The 17,892-nt window shown below is 33.6% G+C and overlaps 1 protein-coding gene across 1 annotated transcript in view; it reads right to left on the reverse strand.

Annotated features, from left to right (window-relative positions):
* The window catches only part of LOC110035723, a 73,570-nt gene that overhangs the window by 45,428 nt on the left and 10,250 nt on the right, over nucleotides 1-17,892 (reverse strand). The window lies entirely within an intron of this gene.

Genomic DNA, 17,892 nt, shown 5'->3' on the forward strand with positions numbered 1-17,892 from the left:
AGATCTCTTCAAAATATTTCTAGATTCGATGTATTTCCCTAAGAGATGCATCCTTTCGTGATAATTTTCGTCCATGGTGGTTATAACCACCTATTAAGCCAATAAGTGCCTCAAAAACCTCTTCAAAGTTCGCAGAAACCTAATTTACTCGTCCAATAACTGTTAGTGGCGCTTAAGCACGGGGCCTCTGGCGCTTAAGCGTGGCCTTCTCTGTTTATCCGGCTCTTAAGTGTCAGATCTGGCGCTTAGGCGCCAAAACTCTTTTGCACATTTTTCACATTTTGTTCCAGATTTGATCTTTTTTCACTCTTTTAAGCATTTTTCACCATTTTTACCTGTATCTGCAAGAAAACACAAAAATATCTTCCATTGAAGCGCAATATCTCAAAAATAGGTATAAAAATGTGTCTAAATGTATTATATATTTTAGATGTATCAGTAATCTTCAACCAGAAAACTTATCCACAGCCATCATAAGGTTGTTACCTTCTTCCCCAAGTAAACCCTAGCTCATCCATGGCTTCCCCAAGCCTATAAATAGGCTAACCCGTGAGCTTCCAAGAGGAGAAGACACATTGACAGTCTCCAATCCCAAAAGCTCTCAACAACAAGTTTGTTTTCCAAACCCTTAGGAATTAATTCCCCCCGAATTGAGCTTATAAAACCCACTGACATGTCCTAATATCACTCCCCAATTCTAGGGCAATTTTCGGGTCTGATAAAAACTCACTCAAAATTCTATATTATCTCTTCTAAAAGCTTCCTTAAGCTCTACGAAGTGATTCCCAATCAAAATTGGTCTTCCTCATAGGCTCTCAGTGAAACTGTGATCCCATTTCATGAAGCTCATACCCAGAGCCAATTTAAATTCAAATTGAGTCAAGAGGAAGCTTCCTGAGCTCAAGGTGAAGCTTTAGAACATTTCCAATCAAAATTTCATCCTCTGAGGCCAAGGTATGGTGCTAAACCCTAAATATGCCTCGGTTTTCAGACATTGTGAAGAGGATCGTTTCAAAATCCTTACATCACCGTATGGATATGTTTGATTTCTTCAGATGAAGCTTTAGGGACAATTTCAAAAAAGTTTTATCAAGAATCGAGCGAGATCTTAAGCCCTAATCACGAACGGCTCTCGGTTTATCCTCCTTTTGGGACGATGAACTGATGTCATCCATTTTCGTGTATAGGAAATGGACGGCTCTGATCAAATCGGACTGCAGTTTTGTCCGTATGAAACAAACAGAACCGTGGGCCACGTGTGATGCCGCATGTAAAGTGCTTCGAATCACATGCTGCCACATCTATTTTGACATGTACGATGATCGAGTCAGCTGCCACGCTGGATAAATAGGAAATTTAGAATTTTCTATTTATTTAAATACAAAAAATAACAAAAACCTTTAAAAATTCATATATTAACATAGAAAAATTACAAAAATATGAGAACATACCCCTGGATTTAGAAAAATGAGGAGAAAATTATAGAAGTGAAATCAAAATTTAATAAATCATATTTAATTTTTAACTAATTAATTACTCTGGTGTAATTTAATTATTAAAAATTACTTATAAATCCAAAAAATCTAAAAATTTCATGGATTAACCTTTAAGACCTTAGGAACATTCCCTGATTTTTCCAAGGCGGGGAGAATTCCCTAGGGTCCAATTTCTTAATTTCTGTCAAATTTTGTAATTATTCCAAAAAATAATTATAAAAAATTAAGAAATTGGAAATTAAATTTGAAAATAGTTAAAATAATTAGAGAGACAATTTTAAACTCTAAGAAGACAATTTTTAGTCATTAGAAAATTTAAAATGACGTTTTCACCATTTAGAGTAAAATTTGTAAATTTCAAATTTCTATTTTAAACCATTAGGCTTAAACCTTAGCCTTGAATGACATAGAGGATTGACCAAATCCTAACTCTTAGGTCTAACCCCAATCTAGATCTAAGGTGAACCCAAACCCTAACCAACATAGGGTCTAGTTATCTCCTAAAGTCAAAATCCTAGATGTCGAAATCAAAGGTCTAACGAACTTAGACTTAAGTTACAATCTGAATCCAGTTAAAAGCAGACACAGACATTTAAGTTTAATCCAGTGAACCCACACTTCACCAAAACACTAATTAAGTCTAAACCACAATTAGACATAATTAAACTTTGTTAAACCTTAATCACATTAGGTTTAACATAATAAAACGTAATTAGGTCTGAACCACAAATAGACCTAATTAATTTTTTTTAAGCCTTAATTACATTGAGCTTAACATAATTAGACCTTAATTTGGTCTAAACCCTAATTAGACCTAATTAAATCTCTTTAAGCCTTAACCACATTAGGCTTAAGAAAAATAAACCCTAATTAGGTCTAAACCACAATTAGAACTAATTAAACTTTTTTAAGCCTTAACCACATTAGGCTTAAGACAAACAAACCCTAACTAGGTCTAAACCACAATTAGACTTAATTAAATCTCTTTAAGCCTTAATCGCATTAGGCTTAAGACAAATAAACCCTAATTATATCTACACCACAATTAGACCTAATTAAACTTCTTTAAGTCTTAATCACATTAGGCTTAACATGATAAACTCCAATTAAGTATAACCCTAAATAGACCTAATTAACCACATTAAGCCTTAACTACATTAGGCTTAAATAACCTAACAACCCAATTAGGTTTAACCCTAAATAGACCTAATTAACCACACTAAGTCTTAACTACATTAGGCTTAAGTAACCTAAAAATCCAATTAGGTCTAACCCTTATTAGACCTAATTAATCACATTAAGCCTTAACTACATTAGGCTTAATTCAACCTAAAATCTCAATTAGGTCTAACCCTAATTAGACCTAATTAACCATATTAAGCCTTAACTACATTAGGCTTAATTAACATAAAACCCTAATTAGGGCTAAAGCACAATTAAATCGAATTAAACCTCTTTAAGCCTTAATCCCATTACGCTTAACACAATAAATCCCAATTAGGGCTAACCCTAATTAGACTTAATTAACCACATTAAGCCTTACATTAGACTTACTTCAACCTAAACCTCATTTAGGTCTACGCTAATTATGCCTAATTAACCACATTAAGCATTACTTATATTAGGCTTCATTCAATCTAAACCCCAATTATGTCAAACCCTAATTAGACCTAATTAACCACATTAAGCCTTACTCACATTAGACTTAATTCACATTAGACTTAATTCAATTAATTCAACATAAACAACAATTAGGTCTAACTCTAATTAAGACCTAATTAAACCAATTAAGCCTTATTTACATTAGACTTAATTCAACCTAAACTCCAATTAGGTCTAACTCTGATTAGACCTGATTAAACACATTGAGTCTTACTTACATTAGGCTTAACTTAACCTAAACCCAATTAGGTCTAACCTTAATTAAACGTAATTTACCATATTAAGTCTTAATTACAGTAGGCTTAATTAACCTAAAATTCAATTAGGTCTAACCCCCTAATTAGGCCTGATTAAACAAATTAATCTTTACTTACATTAGGCTTAATTAACCTCAAACCTAATCAGCCCTAACCCAAATTTAGACCCAATTAATTTAGTTAAACCTTAATTACATTAGGTTTAATTAACCTTAAACTTCAATTAGGTCTAGCCCTAATTGGACCTAATTAAATCTAATTAAACCTTACCCATGTTAGGTTTAATTACCCTTCAAACCTAATTCGATCTAATCTAAATTAGATTTAATTAAATCCTTAAAGTTTTAACTACATTAGACTTAAGTCAACCTAAATTCTTAGGTTCGACCCAAATTGAACATAAACCAACTTAAACCCATAAGTTCAAACCAACTTGAACCTAAGTCAAATTGAACCCATAGGTTCAGCCTAACTTAAACCTAAGTTAAATCAAACCCTTAGGTTCAACCTAACTTGACCCTAAGTCAACAATCAACATAAACCCTTAGGTTCAATCCATATTGAGCCTAAATCAACGTTAATTCCTACCTACATTTAACTTATAACTATTTCAAACCTTAGGTTAAATTCATATTAAACCTAAACCAACTTTAGGTCCTACTTAGATTGGATCTAGATCAACCTTAAGTCCTACCTACATGGGACTTATAACTATTTCAAACCTTAGGTTCAATCCATATTGAACCTAAAACAACTTTAGGTCCTACATACATTGAATCTAAATCAACCTTAAGTCCTACCTACATTAGACTTAAACCATCTTAAAGTTTAAGCTCTACGTGTATTGGACTTAAATCATGTTTAATCTTAGGTTCTACCTACATTGAACCTAAAGCATTTCATATCTTAGGTTCTACTTACATTGAACCTAAACAATCTTAAGTTTTACCTACATTGGTCTTAAACCATCTTAAACTTCAAGTCCTACCTACATTGGACTTAAATCATCTTAAATTTTATGTTCTACATACATTGGACCTAAATCATCTTCATACCTTAAGTCCTATCTCAATTGGACTTAAATCATTTTCATACCATAAGTTCTATCCAAATTGAATCCACTAGGTTTTAGATTTTAGATCTAATCTACTATATCTCAAACAAATTTCTTTAGGTCTAACCGACATCATACATAAAATAAATGATATTATGAATGATCTAAAAATTCAACTCATCAACCCATCAACATAAACATAAATGACATAAAATTCTCTTTAAAAGACATTAAAACTTAAACTTGAACTTAAAAATACAATTAGGATTGAGAAGATATTTTGGAGGAGGTAACTCATAGTTGCTAACAAAATATCGTCCATCCATTTGTGGCTAATTAAACCGCAGAACGGAACCATGGGATCCTGATCGGGTCATCCCAAATAAAAATAAACGACAAAAATGACAAAATTCAATCGATTAATAAATCGTAAATAACAAAAAATTTTCCAACTCTTGAATAAGACACTCAAATTAAATTGAACCCTAATGAACAAAAATTATCAAACGCAACTTGAACATCTCTATTCAGATTTACGAAGATTTTTTGGACGACGTGATTTGTGGTTGCTGACAAAAATTTTTTGGTCCAGGCTTAAACACCTTTTGGACTAAGTAGATTTGAATATTTTACGGCCCCGGGACGACGGAGCTATAGACATCTTAACCAGGTCGTTTAAAAATTTATTCAGCCAATTAAATTGACAAATTTAAACATGATTTCATACTAATCAAGTTTTGTTTTGCAGGTTTGTTGGAGACATAAAACAAATTATGCTTTAAATTTACTTTGCATGTTATAAGGTGTGCTAACTCTGTTTTGCAGGACAACATTTTGAAGTGAAAAAGGTAAACCTCAAAGCAAAAACAAAAATAAACTGACAAAAACACAACAAAAAAATAAAACAACGATAACAAAACAATGACAACAAAACAACAAAACCTCAAAAAAAATGTCAACAATAAAACAAAAATCGAACAAAACAGCATGACATGACAAATAAACAAAATAAAACAAAACCTTTAGGGTAGAATCGGATTCTTAGAAACATATTACCCTTGGGATAAACATTTGATGTTTCTTTCCTTGACATTGACATTTCTTAGAAGGACGAGTGTTAACGTTAATCAGCAGTTTTCTTAGACAGTCTTGACTGTCTGAGATGTAGTTAACTATAGGAGCTTGCAGTCCTATAGGAGAATGAAGAACTCGTAATAGGTAATATACCTAAATTTCTAGTTATCAAGTCTTTCATGTGGTTTTCCTTGTATGAGAAATAATGAAAGATCACTAATGTCTACCATAATGAAAGATCAATAATGTCTACCACAATGAAAGATCATCCAAACATTTCTTTTTCCTGTGTTTTCTATTTTTAGCCATTTTCTTCCTTCTCCTAGTTTCTTAACATTTGAGAATCATTTACATGATTCAAAAGAATGAGTTACTTGGAGAATAGGACAATAAAATAGATAAATTGAGTGGCGAATCCTTTCGACAACAATATCAAACCAATGACATGACAACAGGAATTGGCGGCGGCGGACGCACGACCCAATCACATTCTTAACTTTCATATTCATCTTAGGAGCATTGTTAAACATACCTAACACCCCTAACAAATATTATCCCGTCGTCATAGAAGTTCATAATCTAGATTATATGATTGTCTGAGATGATAAGGTGTATATCATCCCTGGTCAATATCCTCCCGTCAAAATAATGGTTAATGGCCTAAGTCTCACAATTGTCTAATATTGTGGGAAATATCTACACACGCGAGTACAATGTTCTCTGTCAGTACCATAAGAGAATAAACTCCTCTTAATGTAGGCATACAAGCACTCATGTATATATTATTTTCATTTCATAACATGAATTATTTTCTCATGTGAAACTTTGCATTCATCTACTCATGAATAAATGTACTTTCAAGAATCAAAAGAGCATACAATAGTCTAATAACTTCGTAGGTACACTTTTAGCAACTGCTTATGTAGTATTGTTAACAAGCATACTTCTAAGTTCATATAATAATCCAATGTCTTTCTAAGGAAACTAATATGCACAATTTATGTAGCATAGTTAACATGCATGCTTCATACAAAATAATATGAATAATTAGCTAAAATCTGATCTCATTACAAATATCAAAAAGTGGAAAAAAAGAAAACAGGAATATACATTCAAAAATAAGAAAAGTTAATGTACATTAAAAAAATAATTACTCTCCCTAGCTTTTCAAAGATCTCTTCAAAAGTTTATTCTTCCACCTTACTTCCTGACATCAAAAGGGCATACAACAGTCTAATAATTTCATAGGTAAATCTTTATGCAATTGTTTATGCAGTACTGTTAACAAGCGTACTTCTAAGGTCATATAATAATGTCTTTCTAAGGAAACTAGTATGCATCATTTATAAGCATAGTTAACATGCATGCTTCATATAAAATAATATAAATAATTAGCTATAATCTAATCTCATTATATATATATCATAAATGCGAAAAAAATGAAAACATGAAGAGACATTCAAACATAATAAAAGTTATTGTAAATTAGCAAAAATAATTACTCACTTGAACTTTTTAAAGACCTCTTCAAAAGATTATTCCTCAACTTTAATTCCTAACATTAATTAATATAACTCCAATTTAATAACTTAAAAATGATTTCAATTTTTACAGAAAAAGAAAAAAAAAATCTAAATTAAACAAACCCGATCTCTTACCTTTTAAGGATTGGTTTGCTACCTCGCACACAAGGCTATTCATTCCCCTGCTAGTCGGTTTAGTTCGGCATTTATTTTTCTATCTATACTTTTTGACATTTAATATAATTAAATACTTCACCTTTAATTAAATATGCTAATTCAAAATATAAAATTAAATACTTACCTCATTGTCTTTCTACTTTTTCCTAACTTCAGTATTCTTGTACCATTGATTTCTGATTTAAGAAAAACAAATATTAAAAATTAACTATTTAAAATAAATAATAAAATTATGTACTTATCTCAATTATCACTTCTTATTTACAAAATTCATCATCCAAAATTACTAATCCTTTTGAATTAAAAGTTCATCAATCCCTATTTCAACACTTAATATTAATATTAACACAATGATTTCAATTAAAAACAAAAAAATTAATTTAAAATATAAAGCCTTACTGGCTCGATTCGACTTAAACTCCTGCAAGCTAGGGTTGTTTAACTTGATTAGCACCTCCACGCACAAGGCTTCTACCTATCTTTCTTCTATTACTCATGCACACAACTAAGTAGCGCTTCCTCCTTTCTCCTGCCCTTTCTCTTCTCATTCTCCTTCTCTTCAAATACAGGATGCTCAATACAACCTAGGTCACTGCTTGATTCAATTCCTAAGCACACAAGTTTCTCCTTCTCTAAGTCAACAGTCTGCAATGATTATTGTTCCTCGACTCCACTTTTTTTCTTCTGATCGGAACTGCACAAGAGGCGGTCAATTCTTCCTCTTTCATGTATGTAGTGCTTCCTTCTTCCCTCCTCTTCTCCTTTCCTTTGCACTAGAAGCGATAGAGCCTCCCGCACAAAACTTCTGCTCCTCGTCAATACCTTTCCTTAGCTCGAGTGCAGCAACGTTAGCAAGGTGTAAGACCTCCTTCTTGTATACCTCGGCTCGCCTCGATCTCTCCTTCTCGATCCTAATTCTTCCCTTCAATTAAAAGGAGAGGAAACAGGGGGATAATATCTTCATTTCGATTTCATGTGAGCGTCACGTCTCCTCGAATGACACAGATAAATTCTTTTTTTTAACCAATTATTACAAAATCCATAAAAAAAACTAAATTTTAAGAATCGTAGCTAGCTTTAAGTTTCATGACCTTAGCTATTCTTTAGATTGAACCCTAGTATAAAGTTTAATCAAAACTCAAAAATATAGGTAAGAATATCCGCTCTAAGCTCATTATGATAAATTTTATAATTTAAAACTCCAATTGTTACTACTATACAATAGGCATCTAAAATCTTAACAATTACTCTTAATAGAAAGGCTCTTTCATCATCGGGAAGAGTAGTAAACATAAAAGTTCATGCATATGGGAAACCTTGATCTTCAATCTTAAAATACAAACAAAATGAGGGTAAAATCTTTGGGTAGTGTCTTATCTACAATCCAATTTGTCTTCTAAAAATTTATCCAAAATCTCACATAAAACTCTTGTCATTTTCGAGAAATGTCCGGATGTGAATTTTCGTAACCCACAAATAACAATATAACAATAGATGGTAACAACTATTCATATACAATAAACTAACAATACATGAACAACTTTTTGTTTCTAATACATAATTAAGTCTAAGATACAAAATAAAAAACTATTTTCCATTATCTTTCATAAATTTAGTTAAGTCTATTTAAATTTGTCATTGCCAAGTCCCTAACCCCGGATGCAAAAAGTGAAGGGTTGCATTAGGTAGTCGCTAATCAGCATATAATTTATGTCAAAAAATCATGACATTAATCCTTTAAATCATTGAGTAAATGCTAAGGCGTTCCATGGATGCGACACATTGTATGGCCTAAATACAGTGAAAAAAGTGTGCACGGGTCGTTAAACTGATGCTCGGGTGTTGTCTCATATAAGCAAGGGTTCCCACATTATGGTCGGATGCAGGCAAAAAAGTTAGTAAATGAAACTAATATTAAGATGGAATATTGGAATATGAGTACTCTCACAAGTATATTAATAGAATTAATAGATATTGTGATTTATAGGAATACAAATATCTTATGCATTCAAAAATTAAATGAGTCGGAGAAAATGCTAAAGAGATTAATAGCTTATATTTTATACTTTGATATTCAGATAAAAGTCACACTAGAAATACAATTTGTGTAATTATAAATAAGAGTCTAAAAGATAATATTGTAAAAAATTAATAGAATTGAAGATAGAATTATAATCTTAAATATTATTGTTGATACTGAGATTTTTTATGTTATTAATGTCTATGCTCCTCAAGTAAGTTTAAATAAAGATTTAAAAGAAAAATTTTAGAATGACCTACAAGAAATAATGCAGATGATACCTCTTGAAGAAAAAATTTTTATTAGAAGATATTTAAATGGATATATAAGTAAAGTGGTAAAAGATTTTAGAAATATTCATGATGACTACAATTTTGGAGTAAAAAATGAAGAACGAGAATCATATTGGATTTTGCTTCAGCTTATGATTTGTCATTCCTAATACTTTATTTAAGAAAAATGAGCATATTATTACTAATAATAATAGATAAAATAAAACACAAACTGATTATTTTCTTATGAGAAAAAGGGATCGTTAAGAATGTAAGTCGTTCCAAGTGAAAATTTGAATACTCAATATCAATTATTAGTTCTGAATTTTAAGATGAAAAATCGAAAGATGAAAAATATAACGAAACATTGGACACAAATAAAATCATTTTTATGAGTAAATTCTAAGATTACAAGATTTGATATATTCATTAAAAAGTTAATTCTATGTGGGATAAACTAAAAAGCACTTTTAAATAAGTGACAAAAAATATATTTGGAGAATCAAAAAAAAAAATTATTAATAAAAATAATTAGTGGTGGAATAATATCGTGAAAGAAAAAATAAAATATATGAATTTTTGTTATAAAAATTAGTTTAAATGTAAGAGCTTGGAGAGCTGAGAAAACTATAAATTGACGCGCATAAAGTCAAATAGAATAATTTGTGCCGCTATAAATTTATAATAGATTAGAATTTAAAGAGAGTGATATATATATATATATATCTACAGTTGGCCTTGGTGCTTTGTTAGGATTTCTCCCCTCATGGAAGCTTGCTGGTTCATTCTCCTGGCAGCTCGACGTCGTGTTCCTTTTTCTTCATTTTCTTGTTTTTGGTGGTTTTTGTTTTTTCACTTTGGTGGCTTTGTTGGCTTGTTTCTCCTATTCCCAGGTGATTGGTTTTTCAAATATTGGAGTTATTGTTCCATTGTCGCGTGTGGGTTTTACTCTCTGCTTTGAGTTGATGCCTTTTATTGGTGTTTCTTCGACTGCTAGGATATGTCAGCTCCGGTTCCAATTGACTTGGATACTAATATCCAATAGGCCAAAGCCACTTTTGAAGATATAGTGGGAAAGGGCTTTGATAACTTGAAAAACGTTGACAACTTGGTTTTTCCTCAATCTTATGATGATGTTGTTGACGGCAGGGGAGATTTCCCTTTCATTAAACATCTGGGAAGGAAGGGTAGTAAATCAGTAGTATTTTTTTCTGAGGCTGAAATCCACAGTTTAACTGAAGCATGTAAGTTTACCCTGATTGAGAAGTTTCAATTTGGGCATCCAAAGATGGAGGTTATCAGAAAAACCGTTGAGGACATGAAGCTCATGGGTGCTTGGAAGGTCGGATTGGTTGATGGCAAAGACATTATGATTCAATTGACAAGGGAAGAAGATTATGCTAGATTATTTTCAAAAAAGGTTTTGTTATTTGAAGGGATGCCTATGAAACTATTAAAGTGGTCTCCTGATTTTGACCCCAACCAGGAGTCACCAATTGTTCCCATCTGGTTCAACTTGTCGGGACTAAAACTACATTTCTTTAATCATCAAGTGCTCTACACCATTGAGATTGCACTCGGCAGACAAATGAAACTTGACATCCCAACCTTCAATGTGTCAAGTCCATCTGTTGCCAGTATATTAGTAGAAAGGGACATTACTCTACCGGATGTGGAGGAGATTTTATTGAGCATTACTCATAATGAGTATTGGCAAAAAATTGTAGTTGAGCAATGTCCCTATAACTGTAATCATTGCAAAAAATTTGTGATTACAGTTATAGAGATGTTATAGATTCCATCAACATCTAAAAAAACATCAGGCTCGAAAAGATAGGGAGCTTACTGAAAACCCTCAGAGAACTCCCATAATTGTTAATCTTGTTGATGGTCATGCTGAGAAAAATTTCCATGGGGAGACTGCCACTAGGCAGGTGCCCCCAGATGTTTCTCCCTTAATTTCACAGAACCAAACGGATTTGGATCCCAACATCATACCTGATGAATTACAAAATATCACCTGTGATGGAGATATGGATTTGCCAACCAGAGGTGTTGAAAATGGTGACCCTCAATTAGAGATGGATAGGTGCAGGAATGGCAAGGATATTGACCCTACACTCACCTCTCCAGAAATTCATGATTGTTGTCCAGACAATACACCTAAGGGCTCCCTAGATGATGCTACGCTCCAATAGATGAGTGAGGCTCTAGAAGCGAAGTGACAGATCCAAAAGGAAATGAAAAATAAAAAAGGTTCATTAGAGTTGAGAAATTTACAAAATGACAACCAGGCTCTTGTTGGTGGGAGCTCTGTTAATATGGTGTTGGATAAACTCTCTAGAACAAGAAGAAGGGGCAAACACACCTATAATGATTAACCTCGTTTGTTGGAACGTTAGGGGACTGGCCCATCCTAGGTCCCTTAGCAGCTCCTACATCTCAATAAGATGTGCAAGTTTTGGTTTATCGCTATTCTTGAGCCCATGTTCTCTAAACACCCCCACAAAATTACTAGAAAATTCCCTGGCTACCAATATTATTCTAATATTAACAACAAAATATAGTTGTTGTGCAGACATGAGTTGGATTGGCATATTCTTGTTGATCATCTCCAATTCATACACCTATCCTTTACTTTTGTTGGTACATCTGGTCATGCCTCTTTCATTTATCTTGGTTGTTCTCCATCTGCTAGGAGGGAGCTTTAGAATGAGCTTATACTGATTAGCCAATCTATGTCTACTAAAAGATTGGTTGGTGGTGACTTCAATTGTTTGGCTTCTCCAACTGAAAAATCTGGTGGGAGGCTCCCTGACATCAACTCCATGGTTGTTTTCAATGATAATAACCAACTGTCTGGACTTCATGATTTGGGTTTATCTGGGCCCAATTATACTTGGAGAAGAAGTAACTTGTGGGAAAGACTGGATAAATTTTTAGTAACTGATGCTTGGCTTAATGATTTCCTTCATACTTCTGTGTGCATTTAACTTTGGCTAGCTCTGATCATAAGTCCCCTCATCATCTCAATCACTAGAGCCCCAAGTAGGCATAAATCCCCTTTCAGATATTTTAATGTGCCTCCAACCCTGATTTCTTAAATCAAGTTGCTCACATTTGGAAAGGTTATAACAATGACAATCCTTGGATCAGACTTTGGGTTCTGCAGAAAAACTTGGATAAGCACCTAAAGAACTGGAACTAGACAGCTTTTGGCAACGTGCATACTAAAGTGGAAGAAGATTAACAATTTGTTATAAGACCGGAAAGGCAGTTTGCTTCAGGTCTTGCTTCTGAAGCAGATTTGTTCTCAGCTAATGCGACTCTTCGAAATGCCATTACTCTTTAGGAGGAATTGCTATTACAAAAAACTTTAATGATCAATTCTGTGAAGGGGGCTAAAACTCAAAATTACTTTCATGCTTGTATAAATTATAGGAGGAAGTGTAACACTATTCACCAAATTCAAGACTATGGGTAATTGGTTCAACACCTCTGACAGCATTGCTTCTAGTGCTGTTAGTCACTTCCAAGAATTACTTTCTCAACCCCCTGAAGGCAGGATCCCTATCAATGCCACTCTCTTCTATCATGAAAAATAGTATACTGGCAAGTTGAACCTCAAATGCATCCCTCAAGAAGATGAAATCAAAGCTGCTTTAAATTCCATTGACAACAACATAGTGGCCGGTTCGGATGACTATTCTGTAGATTTTTATAAAAAGGCCTGGCACATTGTGAAGCTTGATGTCATTGAGGCAATACAATGTTTCTTCAAGGGGTTGGATCCTCCTAACTATTTCAAAGCCTCTACCATCACTCTCATCCCTAAGGAAAAGAGCAGAAATAAGTGAGACCAATTTAGACCTATTAGCCTTAATAATGTGGTTACTAAAATTATCAGCAAGGTTCTAATGTTTAGGCTCCAACCTCAATTAGCCCATATGATAAGTTCTAACCAATCAGCATTCATCCAAGGCAGAAGCATTGTGGACAATGTATTGTTGGGGTTTCATTGAGGAGGTGTTATTGGCTAGATGTTTCTCTATTCATTTCACTAACATGACTAATAGATGGCTCGCCAACAACTCTCACACCATCCTTATTAATGGGAAAACACATGGTTTCTTCAGCTCTTCCAGAAGGATCAAACAAGGAGACCCCCTCCCCCCCAACAATTTTCATCCTAGTTTTTTACTACCTATCCAGAATGCTGAATCAACTATCTCAAAGATCCCCCCACATTCAATTTAACCACAGATCTAATATTGACATCAGCCAACTATCTTATGCTGATGACATCCTACCGTTCTCCAAAGCCACTAAACCTGTTGTCAAACTTATGTATGAATGTCTTCAGATCTTTCAATCTTGCTCAGGAATGAAATTCAACACCAACAAATGCATCATCTTGTTCGGCAAATGGGTAATGCCCCCTGTCAGACACTGGATTTCAAATTAAGCTGAGTTCAACGCAAGAAAGACTCCTCTGAAGTACCTAGGTGTTCAATTACTCGACGACAGAACTAGATAAACCCAATTTGACGAGGTTGTGACAAAAATTAATGAACAACATAGCTGTTGGACCAACTCTTTTCTCTCTAACGGAGGGAGAATTACTCTCTTAAGGAATATTCTTTTAGCATTCTCTTCTTATATCCTACAAATGGCTATCATGAAGAAAATCACTCAAACTACTTATGGAAAGGTGCTTCTACAAATTTCTCTGCTCTAAGCAAAGGAAGCAGGTTCACTGGACTAGCTGAAAAAGAGTGTGCAAACCTCTTCATGCTTGGGGGCTGGGTTTCATAAGCTTCCATCACCTCAAACACATTAACTTTTGCAAACTTTGAATTCAAATCAGATGTCAATCTTCTCTTTAGGCCAAATTCTTGAGGGAGGAAGTACTGTAGGGATCAGCACCATTCCTTGGTGTCCAAAAAGCTGGGGGATTCTAGAAGCTGGTCTAATATGTTCATAGTTAAATCCAAGGCAGAAGACTAATTCAATTGGGAACTGGGGGAAGGTGGTATTAACTTCTGGTTCGATAATTGGACATTGGAGGGGAAGCTAGATGATACAAACCTCTCTTCCACCAACTTTAATCTTAAAGTTTTTGACTGCTGGTAAAATTGCTTTTGGAACATCCAAGCTTTGCACAACATCTTAGACAGCTCTCAAATCAGAAGGATGCTGAAGATTCCCGTTGAGACGTCCAAAAAGGATAAATTATCATCAAGAAAAACATTTCTCAAAATGTATCTGCATATATTTACAATATTTGTGACCAAGAGCAGAATGTTTTGTGGGGTAAACATATTTGGGGCAAGTTTTTATGCCCCTCCATGCCTTTCTTCTGTTGGTGTTTATTTTCACATCTGCTTCCTACAAATGATATACTTAAGCTCCAAGGACTTCAGGGACTTTCTTGCTGTGTGTTGTGTGAACAAGATGAGGAACGCCTACATCACTTAATCTTTGGTTTTCCTTTTGTCCAGAATGACTGGAATAATGGCTTGAACCAGCTTAACATCAACACACTGACTCTCTCATAGCACATTTCCACAATTGTTGGCAAGAATGGCAGCAGGTAAACCTCTCCCCCATTCCTTGTATGGTGGCCTGGTTTGTCTGGATGGCTAGGAACCAGCATAAATATGAGGAGAATCTTCTGGACACTAACACTGTTGCAAACCATTGTTTGATGCACCAGGCCAAACTTATCAAACTTAAGCATTTCCCTGATATTTGCTCCCGGATAGGTGGTAGCCTACTCCACTTCTCCACTGGTAGGCTTGTTTATTTGCAGAAACTTGCCTTGGGCTGGATTGAAGTGAACACAAATGGAAGCTTCCTAGATTATGAAGCTATCATTGGGGTTGTATTTCGGGACTGGCAGTGCAGGTGTATAGTGTATTTCCAATCCCCTATTGTTGCCAAGAATGCATTGGAAGCTAAGGCTATTGCAGTTTATTGGGCTCTTCTCATTGCTGTTAGGGACAACTACCAGCAGCTTATTGTTGAATCAAGCTCCCAAATTCAGGTTAACATACTGAACAATCAACCGGAGTGTCCTTGTAATTTATTGCTCTGGATTAAACAATTAACCTAATGGCAAGCAACATTACCATAAAATATACCTTTTTAAATAGAGAATGCAATAGGCCAACAAATTGGTTGGCCAAGGCAGGTTTACACTCAGAAATTTCTGTAATTAGCAAAGTTTTATCTCCCCCTCTTTCCTTTCTGTTAGATGGGGACCTTTTGAGTCTTCCTTTCTTTAGATCTTTCTAACCCCATCACTTGTTCAATGATATCCCCATCTCTTGTTCATAGGTACACCTTGTATCTATGGCTGTGAAGTTTTTTGTGTTAATATATATAAGAGAAAAGAAAAGTAATGATTTAATTCAAATAATGTGTAGTAAAGATGAAAATTTAAATGTGTTTTTCTTAGAGAATGATATTCAACATAGAAGGGTGGGATATTCTGATAAACCTTTTAAAAAAGTTTCTGAAAATGCAATCTACCTTAGTGAATTTAATATAGTTAATAATAATATAACTTTTTATTATTTTTATCGCATTAGTAAAAAAGAAGTTGATGAGATTTTAAAGAAACCCAAAAATGAAAAACAATAAGATCTAATGATATCCTAATTGATGTGTGGAAATATTTAGAAGATATAGGATTTTCTTGGCTTACTAAACTCTTTAATATTAATTTAAAAACTAAAAAGATATCTATGAAGTAGAGAGTATTTTGATTCCCATTTTTAAGAATAAATGGAAGGCGCAAGAGTGCAAATTATAGAAGAATAAGTTAATGTGTCATATATTAAAATTATAGGAGAAAGTACTTAAATATAGCTTAAGACGCGATACAAAGGTTTCACATAATCAATTTGGATTTATGTCGAGCAAGTCTACTATGGAAGGTATACATTTATTGAGAGTTTTGATGAAGAAGTACAGAGAGAGTAACAAGGATCTACAAATAATGTTTATTGATTTAGAAAAAGCTTATGATAAAGTTCTAAGAGGAATTCCTTGGAGACATCTAGGAAAAAAAGCTATTGATATGACTTATATTCATGTTATTAAGGATATGAATGCAAGAGTTGTTACTAGTGTTCAAATAGAAGGAGGATTGACTAAGATTTTCCTATTTCAGTTGGTTTACATTAAGGATCGGCTTTAAACCCATATCCTTTTGTTTTAGTTATGGATGCTCTTACTCGACACTTACAAGGGATATACCTTGGTGTATGTTTTTTCATGATGATATTTTTCTAGTGGATAAGACTATAGAAAGAGTTTAGAAAAAGCTTGAATTATGGAGGTCTGCATTGGATTCTAAAGGCCTTCATTTGAGTGGATCTAAAGTTGAATACATGGAATGTACTTTTAGTATTGGTAGAGCTAGTCGTAGAGTAGTTTTTATGGGTAATCAAATCATCAAAAGGAGTGACCATTTTAGATATATCGGGTCTATTGTTCAAAGTAATGGTGATATAGTGGGGATGTTATTAGAAGAATTCAAGTTGGATGGTTAAAGTGGAGGAATGCATCGGGCCTATTGTGTGATAGAAAAATATCGCTTAAACTTAGAGAAAAAATTTATAAAACAGTGGTGAGACCTGCAATGATTTATGGCGAATAATGTTGTCCTTCAAGTGAGAAGCATAAAACTAAGTTAAGTGTTACTGAGATAAGAATGCTTAGGTGGATAGAGACAAAATGTGAAATGAATGTATCCGTGAAATGGTTGTTGTAGCTTCAGCGGCATACAAGATTAAAGAGAGTCGTCTTAGATGATTTGGTTACATAAATGTAAACGTCGACCATCTGATAATCCAATTAGGAGAGTAGACGTTTTAGATTTGACTTATGTTAAGAAAGGCGGATGTATGCATAAAAAGACATGGGCATATTGTATAAAAATATATCTTAATTTATTAGATTTAAATGAAAATATGATACTCAATATGACATAATGGATAAAAGGATTCACGTAGCCGACCACACTTAGTGGGATAAAAGCTTGTTAATGTTGTTATTGTATTTCTTTCACAGATAGTTATTTCTATACCCGTTTAAATACAACTTCATATCAAACTTTTTACATAGAAATAATTGAAAAAAATCAACTATTTTCACTCTCTCCTCTTCCTTTTAATTTTCAAGCCAAATTCTAAAAATTGACCAAAACTAACCTTAAACACAAGTATAAGATAAATTTTGGTGGTATATGGTCAGAAATTGGAATTTTTTTCCTGGTCTTGGGTTTAACATCCAAATCCGAAACTTAACTTGTGAACCTGGGTTCCTGCTGCTTCTTGCTTCTGCTAAAC

Source organism: Phalaenopsis equestris, unplaced genomic scaffold (assembly GCF_001263595.1).
Source record: "Phalaenopsis equestris unplaced genomic scaffold, ASM126359v1 Scaffold199415, whole genome shotgun sequence".
Classification (NCBI taxonomy): Eukaryota; Viridiplantae; Streptophyta; class Magnoliopsida; order Asparagales; family Orchidaceae; genus Phalaenopsis; species Phalaenopsis equestris.